General features: G+C 41.9%; 1 protein-coding gene across 6 annotated transcripts in view; it reads right to left on the bottom strand.

Moving 5' to 3' along the window:
• ctnnd2b (catenin (cadherin-associated protein), delta 2b) overlaps positions 1-15781 on the bottom strand; it is a 183561-nt gene extending 167780 nt beyond the window's left edge. For all 6 annotated transcript variants that reach the window (XM_084369513.1, XM_084369514.1, XM_084369515.1 and 3 more), the window contains exon 1: positions 15501-15781. The gene's annotated coding sequence lies outside the window, so the exon portion shown is untranslated. The remainder of the gene's footprint in view (positions 1-15500) is intronic.
• Between the last annotated feature and the right edge of the window lie 386 nt (positions 15782-16167).

The raw sequence follows: 16167 nt of genomic DNA, 5'->3' as shown, positions 1-16167 counted from the left end.
ATTTGCAATTGCACATGAAAGTTTTGCCCTTATGTGAAGTCAAGGAATGACCCGAGTACTTCCAGTTTCTCCTGACAGTGACACAAATGGCAAATTTCATGAACACCATTTCATTGTTGAGAAATATGACTTCACTTGATCAGAAATGTCATCCTGCTGCTGCTGCTGCTGCTGCTAGTATATTTTTCAGTTTACGCCCCACCGCTCACTCACAATCAGTGATCCCACTACCATGTGGTCAGTGATATGCTGCCTGATGTTTCACTTCCATAAACTTTCACAAAAGACTGAACTTCTGCATTTTAACCACTAAACATCTTGTCAGTTGTACATTTAAGGTAACGGGAGAATGGAGCCAAAATATCACTTCCTCAAATATAGTGAGAAAAAAAAAATTGGGGTTTATATTTTATTGTCTCTATAGTCAATAGAAAACAGCATAAAGTAGCGTTATGTCAAAATGGACCAAAGGCAAAAGGGGACAACAGAGATATTCATAGAAACTAAAAAACACTCAGGATAAGTTTAGCGTGGTGAATTTCCATTACTGGGATAATAACCGGCATAATCGTGACTATCCTAGTAACAGTGACTTTAAAAAGCTGTATAGGTCAATAACATACAAATTTCAATTGAAATGATATATATTGTAAAAATTATATAATTATAACCTGCGATATCGGCATAATGTACCAAAATTATTTTATTTTGAAGACAAAGCTTGTGTTGATAGCCCAAAAGTATAATTCCATCATCTCATGAAAAGAGGAAACTTTTTGCGTGGCTCCTTCAGCCTTCCATACATTCTCAAGACTTGGAATCTAGAAAACAGGAAGTAATCAATGCATTAAATATGAAATACATTCAGCTCGATACTCTCATGGTGTATCTCTTCTTCATGGTGTATCCTCCATCTCTGCAGCTATGCACGGCATTAAAATTAATATGATCAATTAGAAATCCATTTAAAAAGATTTTCTATAGCAGCATTGAGAACATGTTCATTGTACAGTGATATGTTATATATACATTGATAACATAACTTTAATAGAACATTGAGGGAAGAAAAAGTTCACCATGAAGGAATTCAGCCTCCGGTACAAAGGTTTCCCACTGCTATTCTCAGCACTGCGAGCATCACCATTACCACCCCAGAGCACTACTAGCACACTGGCTAGTTACTGTAGCTCCATGCATAATACATCAGCTCGACATTGAAAGGGCATTTCTCAGAAGAAATGACATCATTGAAGAAATCGCTTATGGAGGGCGGCATCAAAGAGGTGCAACTGCCCGCGGCGCCTGCCCCGGACCATGGCTAAAGCTCCAGTCTGAGCATGAGAACAGCAACATCAAACAGCTGAGATGACTGTGGTTTGGACAGCATGATGCAAGTTAGGACACTGTGAGAATGAATGAAATGTCAGGAGGCAAAGAGCTGTTCCAAAGCACTTCCAAATATCGGCTTTGCCTCTTCAGCACTTCTTAAACGTGGGACTTTTTATGTCTTTAAAAAACAGGGGAGAAAGATTGATTTTCTATATTTCATAGTTTCAAAAGTGGCAGGCCAGGCTATTTCTTTATCTTGCATCACAAATCAAATTCTTCCTCCATGTCTGGTTATTCTTATCTGATGTTCTGATGCTGCTCTGGCCTGACAGTGCTGGCATGTTACGCAATTCTGAATCGCATCAATAAAAATCATCTTGCATCAGAAAAGTACTATAGTTGATAATGTTTAAAGATGAGTGTTCCCCAAATATCCATCCATTTATAGTCACAGATGTCCCTTTAACCCACATTAATTTAGCAATAGCAGTGGCTACCCATTTTCTAGGCCACTACAAGAGAACCAAGTAATGATTTCCAGCCTTGTTTGATTCTTACTCACAGGTCAAAGCTTCATCTAAACATTACATAACATAACTGAAATGATTCTTTAAGCTGCGTGCCCACTTTGACTTGGCTCCATTTTGGCTTCTTTTCATCATTATCTCCAGCAGAACAGGACACGCTGTTGCATTCCCAGCAGCGCTGATACATTTTAAGCAGTTTCTGCAAAACATTGCTGAGCTGCAGACGGGTTTGAATCGTCACAAAGCGACAACAGAAAGCCACGAACCAGTGCTTCCCCCAAGCATCTGTTTAGCTCTGTTAGTTAAAAAAGGAAAACTGATGGCCAGAACTCATTTAGCTTCTCACTATGGATGGGACTTGTATATACGGACCGGCCTGTCTGATGCCATTGCCGTGACATATGTGCATCCTAAAAATTGGGCGCAATTCCTCTTTAGCGAATGAAAAAATGATGCCAACTCTGCCCTGGAGTGTATGTGGTGTGGTCGCTTTCTCTGTCTTTCTCTTTCTCTCTTGCAGTGCTATAAATAGTGGAGAGTGCTGCTGTCTCTCATATTTCATGTGTCACTGGCTCCCACAGTCACTGGTGAAGAATGTTCAATGCGTACATACATAAAGCCTCTTCTTGCCTCCTTTTACACTTGTTTCCACTTCCTCGCTCTCCGCACTGCTCTCTAATAATCTCTCCTCTCCTCTACTATGCTTTAACCTAGGAGGTCAGGCCTAAGCCTTGTGCTTCAAGTGGCAGGGGACTAGATGTACAGTACATGTAGGGCATTTTAAGTGGCAAAGAAAGAGTAACGATTTCCTCCTATAATGATTGTGGTTGTATAGGCCTTTTTGAAATATGCTGCCAGTTGTTAACTTAACGTTGTGCAGCACTGACCCAAAGTTTTGCGCCACAACCAGGAGGGTAAATGCACATAAACATTGTTTATGCACCTTATGCACCAACATATTGTTCTCATTAAAGTCCCCATGGATAGAATGCTACTTGCTCAGGTATAGTTGCGTGTTTCCTGTAAAAATGGGCAGCAGTCAATAGTGCAGAATGCACATGACGGACATTTGTGGTGCCCAGAGGACGAATCCTACTGACTTTGATCATCCCCTGACATTTCCTCTGATGGTGACATTTGTCATTTAAGTGAATATCTCAGGAACAACCAGATGGATTGTCATCAAATTTAATATAGGCGATTGTGTACTTTCAGCTGTACTGCTAATTAACAAGCATGCTAAAATGCTAAACTAAGGCGAAGATAATTACAATTCATTACATGTTAGCATTGGTGTTGTCAGCGTGTTTGGATGCTGACGTTAGCATTTAGCTCAGAGCACTGCTGTGCATATGTACAGCCATGCAGTGCTGTTTGTGTGGTGACATATAGGTCTATCACTCCATCACAGAACTCGTGGGCCTCCAGTACAGTAACTGAGATTGGGTAGGGTTCACTCTTTTGTTCTTGTTGGTTTTACCACTATAGACCTGCCTGCAACCACTGTCATATGCAGCATATGCCTGTAAATGCAACATGACTCTTTGCATCAATATGTGTTTGTCAATCAAATGCAATAAATAATAATGTAATGTGAGTCACAAAGAGGAGAGTAGGAGTCGCACATATCCAGGTCTATAATATAAAGGTCTAGCACTGCAGATAGACAAACATCCAGCTCATTATTGTCTGATCAATGTCTTCCATTAATTAAGCTGAACAGCAAGTTAGCCGACGGCACAGTGTTATTTCCACGCAACAAATCAATGGGATTCATTTATTTAGCCTGAAGGCAAGGATAAGTGAGGACACTGTGAATTTACTACAGCAGCTGAGAGGAGTGCAAATAAGGAATTCCCAGCCTTAACTATGAGCACATGGAGTGCAGTATGTTAGCCAGCTGAGCGAAAATCTCTGAGGGATTTGACCCTTAGCCAATAAACTGCAGAGTCTCTTCATCTCTCAGTCAGACACAATGCTTAGTCATCAGGGCGACGCTCAGCTCAACCTGACAAATCCTTATTAGTCAAAGTTAAAAGGTCTGAGAGAAAATATTTCCTTTGAGCTATGTTCACAAGCTCCTTCTCCGTGTGTGTGCATTCGATCAACAGCTGCCAATGCTGGAGCCGTCTTTGCCTGGCTAGTTCTGGTTGTAAAACACCCGAAAAAACCCAGCATAGCTGACAGAGAGCGCCCGATAACTGATTTACACCAGTTATAAAAAGACACAAGCGTCTTTGATTGTGTTTCATTTCCATCTCTTTCAATTCCCCGAGTGTAAACGTCCTGTTTTCTTTCTGGCTTCAAAGCTGATTAAAATACCTCAATCTTCTCTCCGTCCCTGATGAACCGACAAAAGCAACAACTTCAACAAGTTCAATCTGTATTCTAATGAGTTTCCAAGGACTCGGGGTTAAATATAATCATGATGTAATGGTACTTTAAAGATGATTTAACACCATGAGATGATTTAGGATTTTAGGGAAAGCCTTCATATGCTCAATCACTAAAAGGTGAGTGTCAGGTGGGTTTCTATTGATTGCATCTGTAGCCCCAGCGAGGCTGATCAATGGCAGCAATCCTTTTAACTAATCCCAAATCCAGAGCAGTGCACAAACAGCAGGGGCGTGGCCCTGTGATCTGCGGGTAATTTCACAGGCGATGACTGGAAAAGACATCCTCATTATTTGCACTGTTTATTTTGTGTCTAAATATCTCATAACAAGACCTTTCCAGCTAATTAGCTCTGTTAATGTTTTTGCATATATTTCCCTGGGAAAAAAAGTGCTTTTTTCTTCATCCTGGGTAAAAAGGTTTTTTATTGTGAGCAGTGAAAGCCATTTGACAGGTCACTAATTGCTGGGGCTGTTTGATGGATCAACAAATCCGATGACTCATGTCGTCTTCAAGCACAAAAGGTCCTAATGTTTGCTAACTCATGAGCTCATCCTGGCTATTGTGGTGACAAAATGTCAATGAAGGTAGACGCTGTTGTTAAGGTTAATGGACACAAATACAAAGAGCAAGTGACAATAAAGCACAGTGACCCTTCACTGGCGTAAATGGCCACCTTATGTCTGGGCATGTCTAATAAAGAATTTTAAATAGAACTAGATCGTGAACCCAAATATGACCTGTCCAGAAAGTGAAAATTGTCCCGGTCCTAAATTATGTCCATTTTCACTTTGTGCTCCGACAACAGTTGAGCAAGCTCGGCAACCAGATGAACCTCGCCTGGGCCATACACCAAGAACGTTGTCTAGCTTCAGGTTTACTTCCTGGTTGTGTGGCTCATTAAATATGCTTAGTAGTTTCCCCTACTGGCCCTGCCGTTGAGTTCCCATGGTTTAAGGTCTTAACCAAAATATTGGATTTGAGCCGACCATGGCTCCCCAGATGAAACGTAAGAGACAATCAAAGTTATTACAAGTCATCATGCGGGGAGCATGAAAGTCTGTAGCAAATTTCACAAAAATCCATCCATCAGCTGTCGAAATACTTCACCCAAAATCACAAATATCAACGTGATAGTGGTGCGAGAGGAAGGGTCAAGAAATCCTCTAAGTTTTTGGAGTGAATGTCTGACCAACATTCTGTTCCATTTCAAATGGAAGTTGATTGCCGCCTGCAGAGGCTAGATGGAAGCTCATGGGATCACCAAATACATTAAGCGGTTTGAGCGGTCAGTAGACTGGAAAAGCACTATAGAAAAGCAAGTCCATTTACCATTTACCAAGGATTCATCCAGTGTAGCCACACATTTTCACTTGACACAACACAGGTACTTTTGCAAAGACAAAAGTATAGTATGGACTAGAAATGTATCCAAGTGGAGCACAGTGGCCGTACATTGACACTGGACATGGATGAAAACTCTGCTAGTAGTCTCCTACTGGGCTGGAGCTAAATCAACCTCACTTCTCCAAAGTACAATGACAACTAATGGACACAGTAGAGCGTTCAACGAGGAGTGCTGCACGGCTGCCTGAAATCTTTGGTTTGCACCCGTCTGAATGGGACACCAAAGTGCTGAGCAAACCTTTAAGATAAAGAGGAGATTAGCTGCTGTCAGGGCGCTGGCTGGATGTGAGTACAGCGCATGAAGAGGCATTAAAGTCAGACAAAGCTCGGGCTACACTGGCCTGACGCCACTTCCTCAACTGCACGTGTACACACACACACACACACAGACACACACACACACACACACCCATACAAAACCTGCAAGCATGCAAATGTTTGCACAGGGTTAGCAATTAATGAGGGCTTGGGGCACCCAAATGCCCTTTAAAGTTTAGAAAATGCTTATGAAATAAAAACTGTCCTTGAAAGTGAGAAGATATCATCCCCTCCTGTTTTCACTTGTGCATTTTATTTATTCATTTTTTGCATTTTATCCTCTCCATATGTAATTGTTTGAGAGGTCTTTTTTTTCACAATTTCCGCTTCAGCTAATTTTTAACAGTGAATTTAGGGTTTGACAAATGAAAGAATTTTTGGTCAGATACAATCAAGGACAACGCCTGAAGCAAAAGAGTACACTGACACTGTGCAGTCTGCAACAGACCCCACACAAACCACCATGTCAGCAAAACATTCAACAACCAACAGGGTAAAAAGCAAAAGCAATGGCGCCAAGGAGGGTGGGGATGGCTGAGGACAAAGAGAAAAAGACAACACTTTCACAAATTCCGGTCACTGGGAAATGTTAAAACAAATCTTTGAGGTGCAATTTCAGCGTTTATTTGCCAATGTGAAGTGGAAATGTATTGTTTTATTAAACTGGGTAAAACAAGGACAAAAGCCAAAAATAAAATCACAGGAGAGCAAACAATGCCCCGTGCAAAACCATTAACTTCACACCCAGATGAAAATTATGTGGAAAAATCTGTATAAATTCATCTTCTGCCAAATCCAAAGAACACAGGCAGTAAAATAAAGCCAAGTGAGAATTGTTCTCATCAAGGTGATAAGTGATGAATGGGTGTTGGACCACCACAATCTGTCATTTTTTCAAAAACTTCACAGCTCCAAAAGCTCTGCGGGACATAATGGCTCTCTCTCAGCAGCATTATGGAGAAGAAGCTCATTTGTAATTATGTAAGGCCCACTTATACATAAGAGTTCATAAACGCTAAAGGCATGCGAGAACAAAGAGTTGGCTGCTAGGCTGCAGCCAGTCCTCGTACGCCCACCCCGTCAACAACGCACACACACAAACACACACACGGCGCACGCATGCGAAAAAAGGCAAGGGCAGGCAAAGTCACACTTACATTTAAGCACACAAAATAAAAGAACCAGCTCTTTTCAGTGAAACAGATGGAGTGAGCAGGTAAATAAGCATCTAGCCCTATAGTGCACAATGTCAGTCCTGTTCAGCCCTCTGAAATCATGAAGTGTAAATAAAGGGCAGAAAATGAGCGTACTTGGAGAAGAACAGAAAGAATAGACCGTAATTCTGTATTTTGGAGAGCTTTGAGACCATGCTTTGATGGAAACAATAATCAAAACAAATTTGGTAATAGCAGTGGTATTAAATATAGAGTACATACCAGCACCCATTCTCTAACTGAACATTCATAATACAGTACCAGCTAAAAAAAAACAACTGCCCACATAAACGCCCTTAAATGTGCAGTTATCTATGTTCTTGCAGTAGGCCTAACACATTACTTTGTAAAGCATTATGTTATGTATGCGTTATGTGATTACCTTTTTCAGTAATGAATAGTGCAAGGGATAACACACATACAACTCTCTAACTTAAAAAATGTTGTGTTCTTAGCTTGTGTGCTAATGTTAGCTACAGGTAAGTCAGGACTTCTGGAATGCGACGTGCAGTCAGTGGGGTTAATGTTAAGAAAGCTGTTGACAGTCAGCACATGACTCCAAAAAGGGGGATGGCTCCCTGTTAAACCAGATGTTTTAAGTAACTTGTCCAACACTGTTGCTGTACTGGTTCATTATAATGCTTGTATACCTTTGTAAAGATGTTTAGGCATTTCACCGCTAGCAAGGGAGCTCTGGGGCTAGCTGGCTAGCATGCTAACTTCAGTAGATATCTCTGCAACACAATATATAGAAGTCATAATGTCAAAATGGCTATTCCTTCACATTATGTTGATAATTTGAATTATCTTTTAATATATTCAATTGAAATTCTTTCTTGTTTCCAGCCACAGCAAGCAGCTGTTTTCAGTGAAAGATCTGATAAACATTGTTTGATAAGTGCACAGCAGTGGAACACACGGATTGCTGACAGAGCAACTAATTGCTAATACTTGGACATATTATAGCCTTACAAAGCTGATGTGGCTAAGTTTTTCTGTTCAACTTGTTGTGGAGTTCTGCAGCTTTAATGAGATACCGGTTTAAATGATCATTTTTCTAGTTTTAGGATTCATCGCTACAGCTGCTAAGTTTTAATACGGCATTAACATTTGAGGAGTTTGGCTTATACTGAATTTAAAAAACATAGTTTTGTCAAGTACGTTTGGTGTTGTTACTGACATCTGCCCAAATACATTTCTAATTTTAAACATCAACCAGCCATTTCCAGCATTTTCATTGTTAAAGTAACGATTTTTTGTAATGACCATTCAGTTGTTTTAAGAATAGGCTACATATGGCACACAAGTGAATGTGGTTTTAATATTTGTCACACGTGTTGCAGAAATGCACATTTGTCCACACAAAAACTTACAGTAACAGACCACGTATAACTCCCACCCACCCACTCACTCTCTCCCTCACACACTCCGAGCTAATTGGGAGTCGCCCCTCGCTGACCTCCTCTCATACACAGAAAGAGTCATCGCCATGACAGCAGGGTCTTGCTCATTATCCCCAACAAGGGTCGGCCTTGTTCAAGTCCAAACGCACCTGGCTGACATCACAGCAAACCCTGAGTCCCTGTTGCCACGGTAACCACAACTTGGCAACCGCAACTTGGCAACGTCCCACTCCACGGGGGATTGATTGGGTGAGCAATGCAGTGAGAGGTGGATTAGGAGGAGTATTATTGTCTCCCTCGGTGCAGAGGGACACGCGAGGTCTGAGCTTTGCCAGACACTGAGAGGATGGTGGACTCGCTGAAACAATGATGACAACCCTGGCCCTGAACTTAACACAGCGATGAAAGATTGCCTCTCATTTATCCATTACTCATTAATTTGCTAATGAGCTGCAGTGATTAAAAAAACACTGTGCTGTTCTTTTGGCAGAGCAGGCGGAGGCTTATTCCATATAGTTTTTGATTGCTACATGATATTATTCGGAGCAGAGTGAGACCGAAATGGTCACATTTTTACTCAAGTGTCTGTTTCATGCACAACCAAATAGATGCCATGGTAAATATAGGTGCAAAGTGATTTTGCAAGTAGAGTTTTCTGGCTGCAAAGTGCACACTCAACCATCGAGTGAAATGAACAAAACTCAAGTGACAAAATGATGCGTCCGACAAACAACCATTGCCCTCTCCATAGCTCCTGCTCTGCTCCTCTCTCCTCTTAGGGCAGAGGAGAAGAGGGAAAACCACTCAGTGCCTGAGACAGGGAAGCAAAGTGCAGCTCTTATTTGTCATCATCCATTAGTGAACCAGTCGGACCCAAAAGTGGAAGCTGCCGAGAGAGGAAATGGTCCGAGGTCATTCTGTTGCCTGATTTTTGCACCTGATCAGTGCTACAGGTATCACTATACTGTGTATACAGCATGGGTCAACACTAGACCTCCATCAGCTACTCCATTCAGATGCACTCTGGTTTTAGTTCTCCACTGGCTAGTCAGGTAACCTGGTTCCTCTCCACTGTAAATGTAGGAAGTAGCATGCTCTCTATGCAGCGAAATGCAAAGTAAGGCTTTGTAGGTTGGATTGGTGGATTGAGTTGAATGCAGATGACCAGGTTTTGCATCCAGTTACAGACCTGCATTTAAGAATTTCCTAGCACTGTGTCTAGGTCATGTCTAGGAATGGTTCTATATGTTCTGCTGTTTGCCTGAACCATGTGCAAAACATTAGAGTATCATCTGCAAATATGTTCATTTTCAATTGTGATTGATGAGGAAATCTAAATAAATATCATTTAAAACCGGAGTGGAACAGACACCAAACCTTGAAGGACTCCTACATTAAAACTAAAAGAATCTGAATGTGTATTGCCAGTTACCACACACTATAAAGCTATACAGTTGGGCAGTTTATATAAGATGAGGAGATTAAGCATATATAAGGCCACGTAGAGGTCAACAAACAAGATTGCACAATGTAGATGCAGTTATGCAACATTATTTTTCAGTATGGCGGTAGCCACAACTCTACAACGTATGTAGTTAATATTTATTTGTTCTACATCTGTTGCTAAATTTCCTATTTTTGTGTTTTTATATATACTGTTTTAAATTAATTATTTTACCATTGCAATCATTTCTTTTACAAGTTCTTACACCTATACCTTTTCATTAATATGCTTCGGCAATTCTAACGTTTAGAACAGCGCTACGTAAATACATTTTATTTCCATTATTACGCCCTGCGAGTAAACATGAGCCATGATGGCGCTGACTTGTCCTGCTTTTTGCATCTCCCACTGTGTTTCTGCTCTGAACGGTTCAAGGAATAAAGAGGTTGTGGACCGGGCAACCTATCTTCCCCATCTACTGACCGAGGGAGGGGGGGGCGCCAGCTGTGATATGAATCAGATGCTGCCATGATTGGAATACAATGACCTGGTCACACACAGCCTCTCTCTCTCTCTCTCTCTCTCTCTCTCTCTCGCCATGTGTCTCTCTTTCTGAACAAGGTTATCAGCAGAGATTATCGGGTTAGGACAATAGATGGCTATTCACATCGGAAGTGAATGGTTTTGGCACATCTCACATAGGTCTGTGGTTGATTTAAAAAATCAAGAACCGGAGAAATTTTGTACGCAGATAATTGTCATTTTTATATTCCTATTATTGTTAATGGTTGTATTAGTAGTAGCAACAGAATGACTTTGGGCTATGGAAATAATCATGTTACATATCAGGTAATATCAAATATTTTGACATTATTATATGTTGCAAATTTACATAATCATAATTAGTAGCAGAACTACTCTTATTTGTGTCACTATGAAGAATTCCCCAGTTAAATACAGCTGCTTCTTCTATATAATCTTACATAAAGTCTACAGGGGGTGGATGGAATAACATAACCACTCGTAACAACTTTAACTTTGAAGTTACGAAGGCATGCTGCTACAGAAGTGGGTCAGATGATGTTTCATTCTAATTAAGTATTTGTCAACCCCCCTATGCACTATATAAAGTATGTGTAGTATCCCTGATGCCTCGTCTCAACTGGTGGAGGCTGTACTTCTTTCTAACTGCAGTTTGTTCCTGATTTTTAACACTGTTCTCTTTGAGGTAATGAATAATTTAGCAGTTTTTGGGCAGATGCGGCAGCTGTTTAGGCACAGATGTTCTAACCGCTTCCGACTTCCTGTTAGTTGTCACATGACAATCGCACATTAAAGTGCTGATTGCCACACCTTTTTATCAATAACAAACAGTTCTAATTGGCATGCATCCTAATTCTTATTCACATGTGAACCACTCATTGGAAATAGGCTACTTTTTTTCAACTGGGGTATATTTGTCATACCAAAAGCCTCGATATCGATCTTGAGACAATATTCGAGGGATAACAGTTTGTGCTTTCACAAATATTAACAAGTAGAATCTGGTAAGTTCAGAAAATGACATCACTTTACTGTTTTGCAGCCATGAAAAGACACACTTATGCCATATTATTGTTATAAGGGTTTACAAAATCTAAAACCATATTTAGTCGAGTATCACAATATTGATATAGCCAGCCAAGCCAGCCCTACTGGTGATAGTAATGCTGTAACACAACAAGTTAATTGTTGAGATCCTGGTTTAAATTCGACAACATAGTTGCCGGAGCTGTGCGTGAAAGCATGCATGTTTCTGATTAGTTGTGCTGATCTCGCTATGTCCCATATTTCAGCAATTATTTTAAGTAAAGTGTTATTATGACCATAAAAATAGTGGCCAAATCTACTAACATACAGTAAAACCCCTGTTGTAATAAACCTGAAAAATGCTGTTTTCATTATTTCCAATGGTAATTCTCGCATCAATCATTGAACATAATCAGTTCAGATATGATCCACCTGCTGGAATCCTAACCCCAACCTTAAAGTTCAAACTGCGCCTGTGGTCTATCCCTCATTACTAGTTTTCCAGATTAATTGCATTAGTCTAGACCAAGAGATCAGAAGGTACGACATATTTTGTCTGCAGGTGTTGTACAGGGGCAGTGATTTATGTCTCAGATCTGTGTCAGTGAAAGGTTATTAAGAGTTTGTCCACATCACATGTACCATCTTCTTAATATAAAAACTTAATGAAGCCTGTTGAGTCTGCAGCAGCTGAGGCGAGACTTCGGAGAAGGGTGATAATACGCTCTTAACACTTCTCTGAACCGTGGCGAAGTGCATTACTTTTCAGACTTTTCATCAGGGATGCAGCTAAACGGTCACTCCACCATCCACCATGAATCTTTGGCAATTAGGCAGAGAAATGGAGAGCACGGTTGGGGTGGGAGGGGGTGGGGGTAGTCTATTATACCCCAGAGTAGCAGGTGAATGTAGTATGAAGACTTCTGGCTTCCTGTACTGCTGCTCAGCGTGTGACAGGAACGTGTGCAGCAACATCTGGGAGAGGAAGCTCTTTGATCAGTTAAATGTTGTGTGACGAGAACACTGGCTGGCGGTATCACCTGTGTGTGTTTAAGTGTTTCGAGCTCCGCTTTGAGATGTTGCAGATCTAGCTTGTAGCAGTCAGTAAACTCAAGCTGTTTGTGTGCACTCTGGCAGACCAAATGAATACTGCAGACAAGGAGTTGAAACTGTGATCGTGTTGGTGCCAGAGAAAAGAGCTTGTATAAAAACACTGATGATATCTATTTTGGACTATGGAGCCAGATAATGGTAAATGAGTGGTTCCCAACATCAAGGTTGGGACCCCTCCAGAGTTCGCAAGACCAGTCTGAGCAGTCGCTGTGTTTAAATTTGGTCATTTGTTTTTATTATGTATTATGAAATATGGGACAGCTCTTTACGTCTCTAAAAAGAATTGAATCAACCTGAGAAGGTAACGTCACTCGGCAAAGAACTCAGACATTTGAAACCTGTGACAAGAAGCTAGAGTTATACATTGCTTTGCTTTAAAGATATAATATGTAACATTTCCACATTAGAATGGTCTATAGACGACTACATCTCTGTTAGTTGTGTACTGACATGATCCCAAATGTTTCCAGCAGGGTTCAAACCCAAATAAATATAGTTTAGTTCACGTAATGGCACATTTCATTCGGGCGCCAGTTGGTATACAGTAACTTCAAGAGAGACATCGTGATACATAGATTTTCATCGGCAGTGGTGGTTGTTCAACACTGAGGATAGCATCTCTCATGATGCAAGCTACTTTAACAGCATCATCACACTATGTTGTTTGTTTTCGTTGTTTTGATTGAGAGACCCCGCAGCAGAAATTACATATTGTACATTTCAAGCGAAAGTTTGGCATTTTGGGAAAACTGCTCGTTGTTTTCTTGCCATTAGTTGTTAACTCACTTATCTGTCCTTTAAATATGAAGCTGTTATCATGTTGATCTCACCATGCAACCAGCTGAGGCTCCAGGATTTACAACCAGCCAAGACATTATCCCACACATAACCCCCTATTTAACCAATTGTTGTTTTTTACACTCAGTCTTTATGCTAAGCTAAGCTAAGCTGCTGCTAGCTGTAGCTTCATATTTAACAATATATACGACAGTGGTAAAGATGCTGTTGTCTAACTCGATTGATAAGCACATTTCTGGAAATGTTGAAGTATTCCCCTAAGGGAGGGCAGCCCAAAATGGGGCCCGCGGGCCAGAGTTGGCCACCACAAGGCTCAATTCCACCTGGCAGATGTTTCGAATGAAAAGAAATAAAAAATTAATGTAAAAATAATTCTAATTATATTTATGCTGTTTATTTGTTGGTTTATATGTAGGATCCTTAATTATGAAGTACCATTTTGCTTTTGGCCCATGGCCCACCATTTTGAGTTTTAGCTCTCCAAGTAAAACATTTCGGGCACCCTTGCTTTAAAGGGTCGCATGCCAAAAACAATGGGAAGCACTGTTAAAAGTGAAAGTGAGTGCAAACACTAGAACCCTTAGAAACAACTAAATAATATGAAGAACACATATCTACCACTACTGATCCATTTGGATTGGTTCTAATGTTAAGGGGCTGTTGGGCTCTCCATTGGTCAGGTGGGTGGTTGCATACTTACAGATCCAGAGGTGTAAAGGCAGATAAACTAGTGTCAATTCTCTTTTCAACCACTCAATAAATATTCACATATCACCATCACCACTTAGCGTGGTCCAGTCATTTCCACGCTGCCATACCCACTGATCTCTGTCATGTTTTCCCTCTCCAACCTAATGGAAAACATCTGCTACAACATACTGTAACATGCACAAACAGGATGGTCAATCTGAAATAAGCTGTCTGTTTAAGCAACTTAATAAGACATTTCACTGTCAGACACAATCTGCTCTGCTGGTCTAATCAGAAGCCTCGCTCTGGCTTCCCCCAACCCCCCAACGTCCATCACATTAAACTTCTTATTAGGGCTGGGTAGCTCCTCCATCTTGGGAGTGATCTGTGATGTGGAGCACGATAGCCCATAAGAGGAAAGACTGGAATTAACTTTAAATGAGGCATCCTTAACTGCCATGCAACCCACAGTGACTGGAGATCCTGTGAAGGCTATTTCAGTAAGCAGGCCTTATTTTCTGCCTGGTCACAGAGCAGAAATCCACAAACAATCAACATGAGCAAACATCATGGTGCTCTCTGTTGAAACAGTAGTCTTGGCAAAGTGATGAATGAGATTAATTACTCTACAGTGGGGAGGAGAAACAGCCTGGAGCTGATCACAAACACACTGTGGTGTTTTTTAGAGATCAACATGGAGCCATTCAAGCAGGCAGGCAGGCCGGAGCTGGAGCACACAGGCAGCAAGGTGCTCTTCATCCAGTCCACATGCCTGGTGATGGCTGAGGGGAAACACTCATCCTGCTCGTCCCAGCGTCGCCCTGCACAGGCAACACAAAGACGCTGCAGCCGCTCACGAGGAGCCGCTGTCACTCGCGTTCATCGAGCGAATATCGCTCCAATTTCGCTCAGTCTGGAAGTAACACCGTTTTCGCATCAGCCAAACCCCCTCCTCCCTCCTCCGACCCCCACACACCCCGGCCTCGGATGGAGGGATGGATGGATGGCGAGCGAAATGGGGGGGTTTCCATTTTCAGTCCACGCACCACAGCCCTTTAGCGCATCATAATACCAAAAAGGAAAAGCAAAAAAAAAAAACACAATCCACACCACGCCTCGGAATAAACTCACACAAAATAGCGAGAAAACATCTGGCACACACTCCGAACAAAACACAACAGCCAGCCATATTCCCGGCAGGCTGTCACATTCAAGCGTTTTTCAAGCATTCGCACAGATGGGAGGTGTGAGACGAGCGGAATGAGGAAACTGGAATGACATTGCGCCTGCTTACTGTAAAATAAATTCCCTCGGGGGATGGAGAGCCTCCTTTTCCCTCTTGACTCCCCTCCTTTCCGACGTGCGAATTCCCCCCGAAATTCAGACCATGCAGAACAGGTAGTCAGTCATTCCACCCTGCGAAGTATTTCGGTCCAGCGCGGCGTGCGAGAGGAGAAGGCAAGCCAGCATCCGAGAGGAGGGAGAGCCAGCTGTGGGGAGGAAATGAGGAAGGAAGGAAGGAGCGGCCGGGCCGGAGCGCTGCGCACAGGAGAGGAGGCAGGGAGAGCGGCAGAGGTGCTCTCTCTCTCTCTCTCTCTCTCTCTCTCTCTCTCTCCTCTAGTTCACAATACAACATCCCCCCATCCCCGCCAGACAGACTGACAGACGGCCTGGGTACCAGTGTCAGCAGCGACACCCACCGGTGATGAGAGGAACTGGTGTATGGGGGGTGATTAATGCCACCGGGCGGCAGCGGCAGCTGGAGGGGGGAACGCGCTCTCTGTGGCTGAAGATGATGCTGCAGCTACGTCAGGATATCAGTAAGCTTCAAACTTGTACAAATATACATCAAGTACAACTAAGATCCCAATCACTCATCCTTGATTGCAGACAGAAATCATGTCAGAGTGATTATTAAATTCATCATTAATGTTTTGTTGTAATTTAGAAAAGAAAATAGG

This window comes from Pagrus pagrus (genome assembly GCF_965226575.1).
Source record: "Pagrus pagrus genome assembly, chromosome: 12".
Classification (NCBI taxonomy): Eukaryota; Metazoa; Chordata; class Actinopteri; order Spariformes; family Sparidae; genus Pagrus; species Pagrus pagrus.
Note: the sequence above shows the minus strand (reverse complement) of the source record. Positions and strands in the feature narration are given on the sequence as shown.